The sequence below is a fragment of the Accipiter gentilis genome, chromosome Z, assembly GCF_929443795.1.
Source record: "Accipiter gentilis chromosome Z, bAccGen1.1, whole genome shotgun sequence".
Lineage (NCBI taxonomy): Eukaryota > Metazoa > Chordata > Aves > Accipitriformes > Accipitridae > Astur > Astur gentilis.
In genome coordinates, this window is record NC_064919.1 from 89,056,332 (window position 1) to 89,069,864 (window position 13,533).

Below are 13,533 nucleotides of genomic sequence, written 5' to 3' on the forward strand. Positions count from 1 at the left end.
GTCATTCTCCAGGTGAAACAGCCAGCGGTGCAACTTTGGTCTGTGGGTGTGTGCTGTGGAATAGATCATTGAAGTTATCTGGGTTAGAATAAGCCTCCAATCACAGTTTATTGTTGGATTATGTTTTTATTGAATGTGTCTTCTGTCATTAAACAGTGCAGCCGCAATAAAGCTGACTGTTTATGGTCTAAAGTCATTAAATATCTAACAAGAATATAGATTGTGGTTACGTAAACATGCTTGTGTGATCAGTTGGCAACTAATTGGGCTACTGGAATGAATACAACTAAACCTCGCCCATTTGATATGGGATCTTCTTTTGTATGTTTTGTGTGCATAATCAGCCTTTCAAAAATGGTGAAAAGTTTAGTAGGTGTTTGTGATTTACATGTCTTAAAAAAATACATAAACTCCAAGCTGATGACCAGCAACATACTTGTGAATGTGCATTTTCTATGCATAAAGCTGTAAGATACCAGGTTTTTTTAGGTATCTACAGCCACTTCCTAGGCTTTTCATTGAGGAAGTGTGAGCATTAATCTGTGGCATAATACTCAACACTGACTTTTTAAATCAGAGCTGTCAATGTCCTCAGAGTTTAAAGAAAGAAGATAACAGAATTTTCATAAAACTTGCTTTAAACAAATGATGTCTAGAGTACCCTATGTGCACAGGAAGCAGTTGCTTCTCTGAAACTTAAATATCTTAGCGTTTGGGCTATCAGAACAGGTGTATGAAAATAGCATCTTTTGTGGAATGGAAGTATCTCCTCCTTGGAGACTGGTAGGCGGGGAGGGAATCTTGATGATTTACCTTTTGACTAGTTTGCAGCAAACCAGCTGGCTCCTCACTCACAGTGTGGGGTAAACAGCCTGTCACTCATGTAATGTTGGGAAAGTTGTTGTCTAAGTCTTACTTTCAAGCTATCATATGAAACGATAGAAGCTTTAAAGTTGCATTTCAAAACGTGTGAAATGGCAGTTATAAAATACAGGTTGATAATGAGTGTAATGCGAGTTTAAAGGGCGTTGTTTCTTATGATGTTTGATGGCTTTTTCTGCTTGGCTGTTAAATAGTCCGTTCTTAAGACCTTTTAAAATTAACTGTTGATGATTGCAGAGGCCCTTAAGGAAGATATCTGAAATACATTAATCTGAGCTTCAGACCCACTTTTCATGAAACGTCTGGATCTCCAGCACTGGTTATTACTCACAAATGAGTTTGAGGAAATGCTGTCATACCGTGGTCTAAAGGGAGGCATTTAATCTCTTTCTGTCAGGAAACGCACACTTCTCACCAGCTGATACGCCACAACACATCTGCCTGCCTTTTTTTAGTTCTGCTGTGTCCAAAGGTTGCTTGGCATGAGCCCGTGTGTGATGCAAGCGCCCGAGCCTGCGTGATGTCACACGTGCAGGTGAGGACAGGGCTTCTCCATTAGCTTAGTGGTGTTAATCGCTGGTCAGGATGAGCAGCTGAACTGAGGAAGCTGGTGCCGTTCTGCTCAGCACCAAGCGGATGGCGGTACCTGCTCCCCTCTTCTGCGTTCCTCGCCTCACTCGTGTGTGCGTAGTCACCGCTGGTGAACTCACAGGCTGCTCCCTTTGGCAGTGCTGAGGGGAAAGCGAGCACCTTGTCCCAACGAGGTCCCTCTTCACTGAGCGCCGCAGAAGTACAGCAGCGCTGCTCGGTGTCCTTCCAGTAATGTTTTGGTCCACTTCAGCAGGCATGGGCTGGGTCTCGAGCTGTATAGGTAGAGCTTATGTTCTGTGTCAAAGCTCTCCTGCAAGTATTTCAGAATATCACCAGTCGAACTTAATATTGCCACTGAATTTGGCAGGTGGAGTGTGCGCGCATTGGTTGCATCAGGGTTATATTGCCTTTACAGAAATGTAGGCGGGTGCAAGTTTTATTCTACTGAACATCTTCCTTCTTTTCCAGAAAAGGAGCAAGTGATCATCAGAAAGTGGATTTATTTCCTCTGTGAGGGAAGAACATCCTCTAGAGATACTCTTCTCATCCTCCCATTCCACTGTGAAAAACTATATATAAGCCTTTTCTTATGAGCTGTTGAAATACAGGATCATGATCTTTAGACCCAGTGATTTTAAAAAAAAACCCAAACCCACAAATGATACAAACCAAGCCAGAACCCACCTGAAGTGTCTAACAAAATTGTAACACATTTCATAAGCACATCAATGATCTTCTTTTGACTGGTAAAATAACATTCCAATTTCTGAACTGTTATTTTGTTGTTGTCACGTTTATCTTGCAAACAAATTACACAAGTCTTAAAGTCTGGTCAAATGCCAAAAATAATTAAAATTTTGGTTGTGGAAAACAAGATACCCATGTGTAAACATAGAAGTGTGTGTAATTCCTTGGATTTTTGTATACATAACGATTTATTCCTACATGCATAGGAAACTCCCACCTCTTACAACTGATTGTTGTTGCGTACGTACATGATTGCAAGTAGCAGTCGTTGTCCGTGTGTATGCTAGTGGATTCAAGACCGTGCCGTTACTGGGGCCTATTGGCATAGAAGAGCGGTATGCGTGCCGTTCAAGTCCCTGCCGTCCGAGGACCTGGCCGCACGCAGACCGTCTTGGGCACGGTCCTTGTCCCGTGCTGCCTCCTGAACCGTGCTCAGACGTTGTTTGGGAGTGTGGTTGTTGCCGGAGCCAAGGCTGCGGCAGGGACTGCTCCCGCAGGGTAACGGGACGGATGGCGATGCCCCGCTGCCTGGAAACGTTTTCGGGTGCTGCTCAGTCTGCAGGGGCAGACACAGGCGTTGTAACTTAAAGACCTATCGCCTGCCGTTGGACGGTTAGCGGGTGAACGTGTGCCTGCCCTAACCTGGAAATAGGAATTGAAACAACAGTATTGAAATCACGCTTGTTCTGGTTAATCTTAGGATTATTATCATGCAGTGCTACTCAGGGCATCCCCCGGCTCTGCGAGCCGAGTGTTACGAACCCTCTCTCTAGCTGTCCTTATTTTAAATAGTCCTGAGATGCAGCAGGAGTTTCTATTGTTGTGGTACATCCCAAGACAGTCATTCCAATGTATAGTAGCTAATTACAAGAGAATCATGCTAAGAGGTTTGTTTTGTTGTTGTTGTTTTTTTCTTTTTTTTTTTCCTTGCACATAAATGTAGTGATACTTGTGAAGGCTTTAACAGGCTTTACTCTTACTGCGTGGTTTTCTGTCAGTGGTTTGCAATAAATAAATCTTGCCGTGTTCACCAATCTGGTGAACTTCGGTGTGGTTTTGATTCTCTGAACAGTAGCAGTAGTAGTGATGTAATGGTATTGTGAATATTCAAATTCAGGTTGAACAATTAACAACAGAGTTACTAGGAAGTACTTTGGACCTGGTGCCATTCTGGGTGATGCTGAAAGCTTTTGCAAACCACGAGGCATAACAAAGCACAACTACAGCGAACTGGGTAAGCATTCCTAGCAGTAGCAAGAGCTGTCCTTTTTCAGAACAGCTTTTGACCGCATGCAAATATAAGTTGCCCTTTGTCCAGCAAGCCAACATATATCTCCTTGGAGCCTTGCACGTGTCATTGCCTACAAATAAAACCCAAGCTTAATGTTTTCCTACCTGCCTGATTCTTAACCACAGTTGTTTTAAACCTGTTCTCCTACCTGTCTTGATTCCTAACCACAACTGTTTTGAAACTGGTTTTCTGGGAGTTCTGTTTTTATCTGTTTCCAAGTAATCTCTAACTTGTCATTTGTAGTAGTATTATTATTTAAATGTGAAAACACTGCCTTCCCCTTTGTGCCCCAGTCTAATTTGCTGTTTGTCAGCAAACTTTGAGATGGAGGTGATACAAACTGGGGGGAGAGGTTGATATGCCGGAGGGTTGTGCTGCTATTCAGAGAGACCTGGACAAGCTGGAGAAACGAGCTAGCAGGAATCTCATGAAGTTCAGCAAATTGAAATGCATGTCTTGCACCTGGCCAGGAATAACCCCGTGCTCCAGGAGAAGATGGGGCCTGACCAGCTGGAAGGCAGCTCTGTGGAGAAGGTCCTTTGGGTCCTGGTGGACAACACATTGAGTACAAGCCAGCAATGTGCCCTTGCAGCAAAGGCAGCCGATGGCCTCCTGGGCTGGGTGAGGCAGAGCGTTGCCAGCGGAGATGGTGGAGTCTCCATCCTTGGAGATGTGCAGAACTGACTGGGCATGGTCCTGGACAACCTGCTCTAGCTGTCCTGGCTTTGACCAGTCGGGTTGGATGAGATCATCTCCAGAGGGCGATCCAACCTCATCTCTTCTGTGATTCTCTTTGAGGTTGTATGTACTGCTTACTCATGGTGGCTTTCTGTTAAATCGGTGGATTTCTACAAAAACTGGTAGTCTAAAATACAGAGTTACACCTGGATTTGTGTGGCATTTTGCATAGGAAAAGTTAAGATTGTATTAAGTGTAATTCATAATTTTTCACTTTAAAAAGGTTTGAATTTCAAGGGCCTGGTGGATTTCATCATATGAAAAAACAGCATGTCAAGATGTTAAGTGTTTTAAAAAAAAAAATAAAAATTAGGTTGACTTAGTGCAAGGTAAAAACATAATTGTCATGCTGGAAAAGATGCTTTGAAAACAAGTCCATTGTGTCCTTCTGTGTCGTCTTACTGCAGACTCTTAACAGGGAATTTAGACCATTCTTTAGTATTGGGCAAAATTGTTAGACATTCACTGGGGAATTGGATTTTTGTGTTTCTCTTTTGACTAATAAGTTTTGAATTACTACTCCCTTCTGTGTACTGGAAAGTAATAGATCTGTCCGGACGTTGACCCGAGGATAATGAATATCTGAAATTAAACCAGCTGGCCTTGTTTCAGTCTCTGGTTGGCAAAGCTTTTACAAGTGTCAGGGCCAGTATAATGTAATCATCCTACATGTAAAAACATCATTCCTTTATTTTATGGTAGTTCATACTTGAAGGGCTATTTTTGCATGCCAGAAAGTTAGATTTTTACTTTTTTTTTTTTTTTTTTTTTATAAAATAAAAGCTTGAGGTTTTAATGAATCAGCTGAGTTTCTGTATCCTCTAAGGGAAGGAAAAGAAGTTACTGTCAGAGTTTCCTGTATGAATTTTCTGTTTAAACTTGCAGTAATTTTCAGTTTGGATGCAGATGATCTTGGTGTTGATATTTGGTGCAAGATTAGGGTTGGATGTTTTGGTTTGGGTTTTTTTTTTTTTTTTCCTTTTAAAACTGAAGTCCATATAGAAGAGTCACTTTCAGGTCACAGACTTCTGCAAATGCACCAGTAATTAATTCCTAGTCAAAGCTTTGTTCATATTTTTAATAGCAACACGTAACAAATGCTTTTTCTGTTTCTTTGTAGATTGAGGTTTCCTTCAGAAAGAGAATTTACTGTACCATAAATGTACGATGTATGCAGATGATTCAGGAAACATACCCTCCTTTCTCCTGCTATGCTGTTTTTTCTTTCCTTTGAGATACTTGCCACAAAATGGTGCTAAATTAAGCAGATACAAGTGATCAATTGTTGTGCTTTTTGTGGCAAACTTGTTGCTATTGCAAGCTTTTCCAGGGCAGTCCTTCATGTAGCATGAATGACAAGAGTAGGTATTTAGACTAGTGTCTGCCTATCTGGATGGAAGAGCCAAGAAGATGGAAATCCAAGTAGCCACCAAGTCTGAGCCCAGAACAGGAGCCAGCGAAGGGAAACTGAGTCATCGCAGCCTGTTTAGTAGAGGTCGTGTCTTCTCCCCAGCCACTGCTCTGAGTGCTCATGAGCTTGAAGCTGTCTAAGGGAGTGAGTTTAATGAAACTAACCTGAGTTTATTTTGGTTGTCGTGGTCTCTGCTGTCAGCTGGAGGGGGGAGATGGTTACCTCTGGCAGTGTTAATAACCAGGAAGAAAGCTGTTGGATAAGAATTTTTTTTTCTTTACTGGCACAGCTGGATCTAGAAGACATCTGTGCACACTGCTGGAGAGTTTAATGAATTAAGTTGTGCAGAAAGCAACGTGTTGGTTACATGAATTCCTTTAGTGAGTGATATATAATAGGTCTAAATGTTAAATAAGGAGAATGAAGTCTTGTGCAGTACAGCAAGTCCATTAATTTAAAGTTCTCTTGCATACTATTAGGTATTTCTAAAGACCACAGGTGACCTGGTTCAACACGCTTGCTAAAATTGCTCAGGTATATCTAGCTGCATGGAGTTCAACTGATTTTTATAAAAGTAGATTGTGATTCACCTGGAACACTTTTTTATTTTTTAAACGTGCAGTAAAAAAATCTTGTAAGAAGATTTTCATCAGGTCATGAGCCTGTTTCTTAAGTGTGCTTTCAACGTTGGACTGGGAGTTTTGAGTCCTGGTTCCTAACCCTGCCACTCATATGTGCGTACCTCTGATCTCCATATGCTACTCCTGATGTGTGTGTTTTTTAACTTGCTCACTGCAGTTTTATGTGCTGTTTTGTCCATGTGCAAGAGCAGCATTGTGGTACTGTCCCTCTAAGACAAACTTGTGCCTTCCTGAAATTTTGCCTGGTGGTTTTTCTCCCCAGCTGTGTCAGTCAAGCCAAGGGAAACATGAATATGGTGCCTCTTCCTAGAGGTCTGAAATCCTGGAAGTAGGACTTGAATCATTATTCTGAAACATTTAATATTTTTCTGTTGTATGAGATTAAGTTTCCCACAGTTCTCCAAACTCTGCAGTTCTTTTAATGCTTACTGGTGTTTGCTTAATCTGTTGATGTGATGGTTCTGGTGTGCATTGGTAAAATATTCAGCAAAACATAATTCAGTAAATTTTCTAGCATTGTGGGATAATCAGAGCCTTTTAAACGTAGCCTGACATGGCCTGTGGCTACACTTGAGAAACGTGGCTTCACATGACCATCCTGTGAACTTAAAACTCTCATCTTTTCTGCCAGCCCTTCAGACTCACCCGCAGAAGGAGCGTGCTCCCAAAGCTGCTGCCACCTTCTCCAGCTCCAGCACAGGGAGCTGATGAGTACGCGCTTGTTCTAGTGTTAAAAAGAGCTGGTACCCCTCAACTTGGGGCATTGTCGTGTGAAGATGAGAAGTCAGGTTTTGCTCAGCAGCAGAGTTCTGGTTTCCTCAGAACTTGGGTTTCTCTGAGGTTTTGCTGCCGTGCTGTGTGGGAAGTCCTCACCTCAGCCTGGAGATGTGCTCCGGAGGACCGGGAGTGCTCCTGCTCTGTGAGCCGGCTGACTTTGGGTAGCCAGGAGGGTCTTTGTGATCCAAATTTCATGGCTTGCTTTCCTCCAAAAGCTCCTAGGTTTAGTTGCTCTGATTTTGAGATCTGCTTTAGACAAAATAATGTTTGGGTTTGTTGTTTTTTTTTTTAAATAAGTTGCATCATGCAGTGAGGGTTGAGAATTCTGTAGGGAATAAAAGGCACAATTGGTTTTAGTCTTGGACTTCATGAGGCGGAATGTGATCCACACTTGAAGGGAGGAAGATCTGAGCTGGGTTACAAGGTTGTTTGTGGTGAAGCTATCTGAAACGAAGTTTTAATTTCCTTGCTTGAGCCAGATCAGTAGGTGGTTGTAACCTAGTGACCTTTATTCTAAGTTTCTTTTCCTGTGCTGACCTTCGCAGAGAATGGAGATGTGGTTCATACCCTTAGCACATGTTCTTGTTTTCATTGCAGAACTGAGATTTTTATCAAAGACTGTTTACAAAATTGCCGCTGACAAATTTCAAGATTATTAAGATATTGCAAGAATTATGCTGAGACTTATCCCATACTGTTGCTATGCCTTCAGAAAATCACTATGATGTCCCCAGAGGTTGAGCTGTTCGCTTCGGATGCCTCTCCCCGTGTCTCCAGAAAGAAGACCAGCTTCTGCCTGCTCCAACTGCCAGTGCTGTTGGGAGATGAGGGTAGCGGTATTACATACGTTGACTGACTGCCTTGCTTGGCTCGTGGCCTTTCTTCCAAACCGTGGTTGCTTTTGTGTTGTTTTGTTGTTTGTCCTTTAAATGTCTGCAGAGGTTTTGATTTGAAAGCAGAGCGTTTCCGGGCCGTGGTGTTCGGTGGCTGGGGTTTGCCGGGCAGGAGCCTGCGGCTGCCGGCTGGCAGGGCCAGGGGCGTTCTTGAGCGGAGGTCGGAGGGGTTGGGCAGTGGCAGGAGAGGGGCGAGCGCTTGGTCTCGCCTCACCCGAGCGCTGCCGAGGCAGGAATGGCTCGGGCCAGGCGGCCTCTCTTGCATCCCGAGCCTTGGCAGTGCAGGAGCGTGAGTTTTCCTCGGCTTGCTCGGCGCGCGGGCAGCTGGCTTTGCCCCAGGGGTGATGGTGGCAGGCCGCCGGGTAGGGCATCCTGCTCCGGTTCTCCCTCTTGGGTTGCCCTCGCGTTGTTTGATGCTAGGTAGGTGGCTGTATGTCAGAACAGAGGATAATCTGACTTGGTAATATTCTGCGTAAGATGTTGATGTGGAATAGCTTCCCAGGGTACAGGTTTTTTTACTCATCCGTAGTGTGGGTTGGTTTAATCCACCAACAAATCAAAGGAAGAATCAGCATGACTCTTCCGCAGCCTAACTTGTTTCCATGTTTTCAGTTGCTAAAAGATGTAGGAATAGCTGAACGTTGTTAGGCTTGCTATAGAAAACACTTTTGCCCTTTTTTTAAGTAGATGACAAATATTCTGTTCTGTTTTGGAACTGGAAATCCTAGCTGATTGCTCACAATAATGGGGAGAATTAAAGAGCAGTTTGTTTGGGTGACTGTATGTTTTTATTACGTCCAGCACAGCAGGGGCTCCGTCTGTGTCTTTTCATTCAGAGAAACAAAAGTGCCAGCAGTGAAAACATTGGGTTAAAGATTTGTTGTCTTTTCCGTTCTGATGTGTTTTGCAACCAAAACATTGAGTTAAAGATTTGTTGACTTTTCTATTTTGTTACATTTTGCAAACTTTCAGGCATAATAGAAGTAGAGATGAGGTGCTCAGTGGATACAATCGGATCAGTCTCTGCGTGCAGGTAACTTTCCAGTGTGATCTGGTTTCTCTCCTTCCAGTCAGTGGAAATTTACCTCACTGATGCCTATCTTGGTTTGAAATCAAAAATGTCTCTACACAGAGAGAAGAAAAAAAACCCCAAAACAAAACCCAACCAACACTCCCCCACTGCGGTTCAGCTTTCTTCAGGTGAAATCCTAGATTGCTGTCCTTTCACCTTGTCGCCTTGGTGATGGTCATTTATTGCCTCCGTCAGCAAAACTTCCGCGTTGGCCGGCTGAGGCTGCCCGGGCCCCTCTGAGCGGCGGCGGTGCCTCGCGGCACGCTCCCGGAGACGCGGCCCGCTGTGGACGTGGGGGTCTCGTGCCGAAGCGGCCGGGCACTGCTTGGTAAGTTTGGCTTTTGGTGCTGGTGTGAAGACCGTGGCGTGACGTCTGGGCGTGCGCTCCAGCCGCTCGGGCGACAGCCTGGTTGTGGTGTCCCCGACGCAGGTGCGATGAAGGCTGGCTGGGGTTTTGTGCGACTTGGGAAGTGCGAAAGGAAATTTGTCCATCTTTGAGGGATTTGACTTAGAGGTGGGCTTATATACCTTTTATGAGGTAGTTGTGGAAGAACTTGTTAAATGTTTAATCTTCTCTGGTCTGCGTGGCATCTGTCCAAATATTGGTTTGCATTGATCCAAATGTCGTGCCTTTCGCACTTGTCAGTTCATTTAAAAAAGCCAAGCTTCTAATTTTATACCCGTATTGATTGTTATTTCAGTGCTGTTCTCTTAATGCGTACTCTAAATGTATCATGGGATTTTCTGTCCTATAGGAAGTTGACGTCTACATCTTTCCTTCTTCCACTGGACTGTGGATTGCTGTGGCTTTGTTTTTACGTGTATTTAGAACATACAGACGCGTATTCCAAAACGTGTTCAGGTTGGTTTTTACAGCACATCTGTTTTGGTTTAGCTGGTGTGGGCTAAGCTACCTCTCCTGGATTATTCTTTGGAGAGGCAAAGCTGAGGGGTGGTGTTACATCCTCACCAGTGGGGAAGAAGCACACCGCTCGGGGTGCTTTGCCCACGTTCTTTCCCTGTTGTTGCCATAACTCTTCCCTAAACTTCCCAGCTCTGGGGTATTTTATTAATCCAAGGGCAGGAGGACTTTTTAATAAGTTTTCTTTATGTGAATGGTTTAATAGGTGTTAGAAATGACTTTGCTTTTCAGAGCACCTGGAGAAAGTGAATGTGTTGTTCATTTAAAAATGAACTAAAAAGTGTGAATCGTACACGTAAATATATGTACAGAAGTCTCCTAAATCTGTAAATGCATCTGTATTCCCTTATCTGTTTTCTGAGGTGAAACAGGCTTTGTTCATTGTCGGTGAAATCTGGTTTTTGCTGCATGATTTGCTTTCGGTTTCGTAGCTTGGTTCCACCTAAATCAGCTAAGTCTTCTAAAATGGCAATGTGAATTACAGATGAGAAAACAGAATCTGTATAAAGGTTATCCTTCAGCAAAGAAGAAAACTATGTAACCTCTGACATTTTTCAGGGAGGCAAGAATACATAAACTTCATGTTAATCATTGGACAAAGCAGAAGTAAGTATGAATGTGATTAGCAGTGGAACTCGACATTAATGCCTAACCAAGTGCTTTATGGCACCCCTGCTGCAGTGGGTGAGGTAGGCTAAGGTTAGAGGGGTGAGATCAGAAAGAATATAGATATAAATAACTTTGACAAGTGAGGCTTCATAAATGTAAGCGTTTTACTACTTAACTGCTAACAGCCAGCCAACAATGGCCATCCCGATGTGCACGTACAGCTTTGGATTTCTAGCAGCAGCATTGCAAAAGTTTTTAATGCAAAGTACTCTGAACAACACAGTTTTAAATTCAGAGACGTGTTCTGCATTGTAGTTGAAAAAACCCATCGAGGAAGGAATGTGTTTCCGGCGTCCGATCTCAGGCTGTACTGGAGCTGGTGTCAGTGCTGCAGAGGAGCACGCCCTGTCCTCTGGAAGCAGGAGCCGCTATGTTGCTCAACTGCAGGTCTCGAAAGGACTAGGGAGTGGCAGCACCTGGCATTTTAAGGAGACCCTTCCAGGCTTACTGTGCTACAGGCAAGGTTTTAAAATGTTAGAGAAATTCCTCTGTGGGGTGAGCTTAACTTCTTTTTCAAACAGTGCATTTCAAAAAGAAGCTTAGAATATATGCTTTTCAAAATGAATGGCCTTCAGTGGAATACAGAAATTGCGGAGGTAGATGTCCATCTCGTCTAGTTTGCCATTTGTCAGTGGCTAATACTAGTTGTTTCAGACATGCAGGGATTGCAGAGAAGGTGGATACAGTTTAATCTTACCACCAGAGGAGTATTTCTCTTTGATAGATATTTTCAGCTCTGAGTAGAACCAGAAGAGTGCCTTTTATATATCCACTTGACAACATTACGGAAAGTGATTTAAAGATGGATGCAGCAGATAAGTTGCTGCTATTAACCGCCGTCAGTGTCATAGCGTTTAAATCATCTAAGCACCAGTTCTCTGTGATTACTAAATATAAAATGAAGAGGAAGGAATCCAGGTCAAAAGCTCCCATCCATGGTACAGGGGAAGTGGGGAGAGGAAAACAGATCTTGTTGATTTCAAGTATTCCCTTTTGCATTTTAGTGCAGATGCTGTTGGAAATGCTATGACCATGCAACCAGTGTAGTGGTTGCTTCCTGTTGACATGAAGCGAAGCTGTGAAAACATGCAGCGTTGAGTAGTGACCTTGGTGTTCCAAGTATTAACTCATTTTGGGTAGGTTAGGGTGGGCCAGTGGGGACTGCAGACCATGAACTGTTTCTAGAGCTCTCTTGTGGACTGCTGCCGTTTCCTTAGAGTGTGCTGGGAATGGCAACTCAAGCAGCAGCTGGCTCCTAAATAGCTGAAGTCCTCTGGTAAGAACAGTGTTTCTGTCAGATGGTGTCAGCTTTCCTAACCTCATCTTCCCTTTATCGTATCCTACTTGCGTGTTCCTGCCTCTTGATCCCTGTGATGTTGCAAGAAGGAAAATTTGGCTGCTAGTGGAAAGATGGGGTGGGGTGTTGAGCAAGTGAGGGTAGGTGCCAGCTTCTTGGGTGCACAGGCAGGGAGGGAGTATCCCAAGATTGTGTCCCTGAGCCTGACCACCTTGGTGGGTGGTAAGCAATTGCCTCTTTTTACTGACTTAAAGGGATGTTAGATACAGTTGCCAGAAAATTCACGTTTATTTGCGTTGGGAAAACTGCTCTGTGAGAATCAGTTAGATGTTTCATTACTCATGAAAGTCTTTCAGTCAAGATATTTAACTGCCAATAAATTGAGCTCTACTGGATTTGTGTGTATCAGGTTATTGTCTAGACAGTTTAAGGTTGTCTTTCTGCTCAGCAGCATGTCAGTTCGTGTGGTACCTAAAGCTATTTATCTGTAAAGAACTCATCATTACAGTTGTCTTGTGGCATCTGTTTCATTTTTAAGACATGCACAGGCTAATTAAGCGAGTGCCTTTAAGTCCAACAAAAAAATCATCTTGCTCCGGTCAGGGACCTATCCAGCATCCCTTTCCACTTTGTATCTGATGCTTGAGGAAGAGTATGTACGGTGGTTCAGCTGTGGTGGTGTTGAAGGAGGCCCTCCTTTCCCGCTTCTGGTGGCCGGTTTGGTCAGGCTCTGGTCAGCACACTTGAGCGAGTGTAAAAGTGTGTGTGTGTGTATCCCGCCCTAGGGAGCTTTGCTCCTGTGGTTTTTATGTCTGGTTCCCTGATCCAAGTCCCCACAGAGCTGTGCTTCTCAATGACTCTTCTCTGATCAGCCTTATTAACCTGCTCTACGTGGTCTTGTTCGTTTACTCATTTTACAGATCAGGCCTCCAACTGTATGTCCCTCCATGTATCCTTGAGCCTCGCTGCAGACCCTGTCTCCCATGCATGGGATCCCAACAAGAACCATAGCTCTGCAACATATCACTTCTCCTTAATCCTCCAAATTTGTTTCCTTATCCCACTTTCTACTTGTGTCTGGGATTTTCCTGCCTACTAAATACAGTCAGCTCAGTCTTTGCAGGATATATCAGATTGGGTGCTGGTGAGCGTACACGTAGCTACTTATGGGTAGCACTGGACTTGGCTGTGCTGGATGACTGACTTGGGTTTTACACTTTCCAGAGGCATCAGTCACTCAGTCCAGAGCGTGAGCAATGAGCCCAAGGCTTACAAGAGGTGTTAGCTTTACTGGCAAGTAGCCTTGGTTTATAGTTAGCTAATTCTGGAGTGATAGTTAAGTCTTTGGCTTTTTTTTTAATATTATTTAATCTGGAGGGTGTGTCCAGGTGACACAAAAACTCAGTGAAGATGTTCTCCATGCTTGTACATAAGGATTTCCCCATCCTGGAAATGTAGGTATTTGGAGTAAAAATAAAAAGCAAGTCAGCGTTTTCTAAGCTCAGCTGAATATTAATGAGTGTTGTAGACTGAAGCCTCAAATTTCTCGTTTTGGTGCCACATATATCTTTGTATAGCAGTGCTGGCTTTTAAGCAGATGCC

General features: G+C 43.6%; 1 protein-coding gene across 4 annotated transcripts in view; it reads left to right on the plus strand.

Annotated features, from left to right (window-relative positions):
* Positions 1-13,533, plus strand: part of NEDD4L (NEDD4 like E3 ubiquitin protein ligase) — a 192,877-nt gene that overhangs the window by 25,141 nt on the left and 154,203 nt on the right. The window contains exon 1 of one of the 4 annotated variants that reach the window (XM_049794604.1): positions 9,288-9,371. The exons of the other annotated variants lie outside the window; for them this stretch is intronic. The gene's annotated coding sequence lies outside the window, so the exon portion shown is untranslated. Of the gene's footprint in view, positions 1-9,287; positions 9,372-13,533 lie in introns of those variants that run through there. 4 annotated transcript variants of the gene reach the window in all.